The sequence below is a fragment of the Mus caroli genome, unplaced genomic scaffold (assembly GCF_978045245.1).
Source record: "Mus caroli unplaced genomic scaffold, Mus_caroli_1 scaffold_13, whole genome shotgun sequence".
In the NCBI taxonomy this organism is placed as follows: domain Eukaryota; kingdom Metazoa; phylum Chordata; class Mammalia; order Rodentia; family Muridae; genus Mus; species Mus caroli.
In genome coordinates this window covers 69559753-69565213 of record NW_028227268.1, presented here as the reverse complement: position 1 = coordinate 69565213, position 5461 = coordinate 69559753, and the positions used below count along the sequence as shown (strand labels likewise).

The window sequence follows — 5461 nt, the reverse complement described above, 5'->3', positions numbered from 1 at the left end:
AGGAAGGAAGGAAGGAAGAAAGGAAGGGAAAGAAAGAAAGAAAGAAAGAAAGAAAGAAAGAAAGAAAGAAAGAAAGAGAGAAAGAAAGAAAGAAAGAAAGAAAGCCATCACTAAGCAGTGGTGGCATATGCCTTTAATCCCAGCACTTGGCACTTGGGAGGCAGAGGCAGAGGCAGAGGCAGGCAGATTTCTGAGTTTGAGGCCAGCCTGGTCTACAGAGTGAGTGCCAGGTCAGCCAGGGCTACATGCTACATAGAGAAACCTTGTCTCAGAAAGAGAGAGAGAGAGAGAGAGAGAGAGAGAGAGAGAGAGAGAGAGAGAGAGAGAGAGATCTAATCTAGATTTCTGTGAAAAACACTATAAACCAAAAGGGCTCGCAGGCATTGAGGGAGTGCAGCTTTTGATGGAAATGCTGCAAGCAGGGAGGAGTCCATGACAGAAGATGGGATGGCCTTCCCTGGGATTCAGGACACTGCTCTCCCCGAAGAATCTGTACAGTCAGCTTTATGCTGCAGCAACTGTGGCCGCTGTGGTCCCAGATAATATATGTCCTGGTTTGAATGGGTTTGGCCTCCATAGACTTGTGTGTTTGAATATGCTTGGCCCAGAAAGTGGCTCTATTAGGACGTGTGGCCTTGTTGGAGGAAGTGTGTCACTGTGGGGGTGGGTTTTAAGATCCTCCTCCTAGCTGCCTGGAAGCCAGTCTTCTCTTGATTGTCTTCAGAACAAGATGTAAAACTCTCAGCTCCTCCTGCACCATTCCTGCCTGGATGCTGCCACACTTCCTGCCATGATGATAATGGACTGAACCTCAGAACCAGTAAGCCAGCCCCAACTAAAAGTTGTCCTTTATATGAGTTACCTTAATCATGGTGTCTCTTTATAGCAATAGAAACCCTAACAAAGACAATATATTGGCATTTTTTTAAAAGATTTATTTATTTATTTATTATATGTAAGTACAATGTAGCTGTCTTCAGACACTGTAGAAGAGGGCATCAGATCTTGTTAAGGATGGTTGTGAGCCACCATGTGGTTGGTTGGTAGGATTTGAACTCAGGACCTTCAGAAGAGCAGCCAGTGCTCTTAACCATCAAGGCTGAGCCATCTCTCCAGCCTTTCACTACATGAGAGAGGATGAGGGAGAGAGGGAAGTTGCTTAGGGGAACTTTTGGTTAATCCCCTCTGGTCTCTCACTTCAACAATGAATACAAAAGACTTTGTGACTACAAATGTTTTGTTTTGTTTTGCTTTCCACCAACAAGCAGTCTGGGCTGGTAAGTGTTTTGAAAACTTACTACAAGCCAGACTCATTTGGGAAGAGAGATCCTCAATTGAGAAAATGCCTCATAAGATTGGCCTATAGGCAAGTCTCTCTCTCTCTCTCTCTCTCTCTCTCTCTCTCTCTCTCTCTCTCTCTCTCCTTCCCTCCCTCCCTCCCTCTCTCTTTCTTTCTCTCTCTCCCCCTTTCTCTTTCTTTCTTTCCTTCCTTCTCTCTCTTTCTTTCTTTCCTTCCTTCCTTCCTTCCTTTCTTCCTTCTTTCTTTTATTTTTGTTTGTTGTTTGTTTTGTTTTGAGACAGACTTTCTCTATATATCCCTGGCTATCCTGGAACTCAAAGTATAAAACCAGACTGACCTCAAACTCAGAGATTCTACCTGCCTTGCCCTCCAAATCCTAGGATTAAAGGTGTGTGCCACTCCCCCCATCCCTCCCCCAACAGTGGAGCACTGTGGGTAGTGGTCATCCTTAGGCAGGTGGTGTGCATCCTTCAGCAGATGGTCCTTTGTGGTATAAGGAAACAAGCTGAGCAAGCCGTGAGGAGCAAGGCAGTGAGCAGTGTTCCTTACTCCTCACTCCACTCACAAAGGAAAGGAAAGGTCCAGGGTAGGTGTGCAGGGGAAGTAGTGACTGCCTGGCACAGGAACAGGGGAGCTGGTGGTTTCAGGAGGTGTGGGGAGAAGAACATAGAGTCATGCCTTATACCCTGGTCTCTGCTTTAGTTCATACCTCCAGGTTTCTACCTGCTTCACTCAGTGATCGGCTGTGATCTGGAAGCCAAAGGAAAATTAACTTTCTTTCCTGGTTGCTTTTGGTCAATGTTTTATCATGGCAACTGTCTTAGGTAGGGTTTTACTGCTGTGAACAGACACCATGACCAAGGCAACTCTTATAAGGCCATCATTTAGTTGGGGCTGGCTTACAAGTTCAAAGGTTCAGTTCATTATTATCAAGGTCGGAGTATGGCAATGTCCAGGCAGGTATGGTACAGGAGGAGCTGAGAGTTTTACATCCTCATCCGAAGGCTACTAGCAGAATACTGGCTTCCAGGCAGCTAGGATGAGGGTCTTACAGCCCACACCCACAGTGACACACCTACTCCTGCCTGTATGTATGTCTGTGCACTACATACATGCTTTGGTCCCAATCAGGCAGAAGAGAACATTGGATCCCCTGGAACTAGAGTTGCAGATGCTTGTGAGCTACTGTATGGGTGCTGGAAATCAAACCTAGATCCTCTGAAAGACTAGTTAGTGTGCTTGCTCTTAACCACCAAGCCATCTCTCCAGATCTACCCCCACCCCCTTTTAAATCTTTGCTTCTGACCAACTATAAAATGGGTATCACTGACTGGCTCATAGAGTCCTGGGAAAGAGGCTCACCTGTTTATTATGAAGGATATTACAAACACAAAGAGATGAGTGGGCTGAGGCTCAGGAGAGAGGTACAAAGTCCCCTCATCCCCTCTGAGTACTCTGTCCTGCAGAAACCCCTGCCTGCCAGCTGTCCAAGAGCTCTCCGAATCTTGCCTGTTGGGTTTTTCTTCGGAATGCATTCCACAGGCATGATGTGAGTGTAGACAACTATGCACAAAGGTGATTGGGCAAGGAGGCTGTGGCGGTATGCAAATCGAGTGGGCGGGGACACCCAGCAAGGCCGGTCCGTTCAGATGCTTTAGTATTTGGGGTTGAGTCCGCTGTCTCTCAGGGGAAGAGTGCTTCCCTAACATGAATCCTTGGACTCAAAAGCCTGGTGTTGCAACAAGTGGCAGCGTTTGTCCTGCAGGCGGTGGGCAGCACCGTTCAGGAAACGAGAGTCTTCATGTCTATTATCACACAGGGATGGAGTGAAGGATTTCTTTCTTTCTTTCTTTCTTTCTTTCTTTCTTTCTTTCTTTCTTTCTTTTTTTTTTTTTTTAAGAACCAGGGCTTTGTTTTTATTTTATTTTTAAATTTTTAATATTTTTTATTACATATTTTCCTCAATTACATTTCCAATGCAATCCCAAAAGTCCCCCATACCCCCCCCACTTCCCTACCCACCCATTCCAATTCTTTTGGCCCTGGCATTCCCCCATATTGGGGCATATAAAATTTGCAAGTCCAATGGGCCTCTCTTTCCATTGATGGCCGACTAGGCCATCTTTCGATACATATGCAGCTAGAGACAAGAGCTCCGGGGTACTGGTTAGTTCATCATGTTGTTCCAACTATAGGGTTGCAGATCCTTTTAGCTCCTTGGGTACTTTCTCTAGCTTCTCCATTGGGAGCCCTGTGATACATCCAATAGCTGACTGTGAGCATCCACTTCTGTGTTTGCTAGGCCCCGGCATAGTCTCACAAGAGACAGCTATATTTGGGTCCTTTCAGCAAAATCTTGCTAGTGTATGCAATGGTGTCAGCGTTTGGAAGCTGATTATAAGATGGATCCCTGGATATGGCAGTCTCTAGATGGTCCATCCTTTCATCACAGCTCCAAACGAAGGATTTCTTTATGGTCAGCTCCAAGTCAGGGTCAGGGGTGAGAGGGAAAAATCTGGGGATTGCAGATTGTATGATCCAGTCTCTATGACCTGCCTCGAGCAGAAGCTATGTTCAGGAACCGTGAATGAAAATGATAAAAAGGCTTTTTTTGCCCCATCTACTACGAGGATGAAGACCATTCTCAGCAATGAGACTGTCCACATTCCCGAAAATGTTGACATCACTCTGAAGGGGCACACAGTCATTGTGAAGGGCCCCAGGGAGACTCTGTGGAGGGACTTCAATCACATCAATGTGGAGCTGAGTCTTCTTGGAAAGAAAAGCAAAAGGCTCCAGGTTGACAAATGGTGGGGTAACAGAAAGGAACCGGCCACCGTCAGAACCATCTACAGTCATGTTCAGAACATGATCAAGGGTGTCGCGCTGGGCTTCTGTTACAAGATGAGGTCTGTGTATGCTCACTTCCTCATCAAGGTCGTTATTCAGGAGAATGGGTGAGAATGGGTCGTTATTCAGAAATTTCTTGGGTGAAAAATCCATCTGCAGGGTTCGGATGAGGACAGGTGTTGCTTGTCCTGTCTCTCAAGCCCAGAAGGATGCGTTAATCCTTGAAGGAAATGATGTTGAACTTGTTTCAAATTCAGCCGCTCTGATTCAGCAAGCCACAGCAGTTAAAAACAAGGATCTCAGGAAGTTTTTGAACGGCATCTATGTGTCTGAGAAGGGAACCGTGCAGCAGGCTGAAGAGTGAGGAGGCCTCAGTTTCCTGACTCTAGAAATGAGATCCTGATCACAAGTACAATTTGGGCTCTTTGGGGAGAATAAAAGATTTATATATTGAAAAAAAAAGAAAATGATAAAAAGAAAATATAATAATTGAGCTGGGGTGTGTGTGGCGATGCATGCCTTTAATCTCTGTGCTCAAGCAAGCAGAGGACAGAGCCATGGACAGCTAAGACTCCACAGAGAAATCCTGTATCAAAAAAAATGGGGAAAAAATGTAATCACATGGAGTGATGTTTTCACTTAAGAAGTTTTAAATAAGTTGGGCAGTGGTGGCACACGCCTTTAATCACAGCACTTGGGAGGCAGAGGCAGGCGGATTTCTGAGTTCGAGGCCAGCCTGGTCTACAGAGTGAGTTCCAGGACAGCCAGGGCTACACAGAGAAACACTGTCTCAAAAAACAAAAGAAGAAGAAGAGAAAGAAGAAGAAGGGGGAGGAGGAAGAGGAGGAGGATGAGGAGGAAGAAGAAGAAGAAGAAGAAGAAGAAGAAGAAGAAGAAGAAGAAGAAGAAGAAGAAAGAAGGAGAAGAAGAAGAAAAGAAAAGAGGGGGAGGGGAGAAATTGTTTTATTGTGGATACGAGTATGCCCATACAGACATGCCACAGTGTGTGTGTGTGTGTGTGTGTGTGTGTGTGTGTGTGTGTGTTTGTGTGTGTGTGTAGCCTGTAGGAGTTGGTTGGTTCTCTCCTCATCTACCACCCACATGTGTGCATTTCTTTTCTTCTAGACAGGGTTTCTCTATGTAGACCTGGCTGTCCTAAAACCCACTCTGCAGACCAGGTTGGCCTCGAGCTCAGAAATCTGCCTGCCTCGGCCTCCCAAGTGCTGTGATTAAAGGTATAAGCCACCACTGTCCAATGTGTGCATTTCTTAAAAATACAAAAAAGAAAGGAAAACAAGCAAAAATGTAATT

At 45.6% G+C, this 5461-nt stretch overlaps 1 pseudogene; it reads left to right on the top strand.

Annotated features, from left to right (window-relative positions):
• Nucleotides 1–3922: 3922 nt before the first annotated feature.
• Nucleotides 3923–4514, top strand: LOC110305907 (large ribosomal subunit protein uL6 pseudogene; annotated as a pseudogene).
• The last annotated feature ends 947 nt before the right edge of the window (nt 4515–5461 follow it).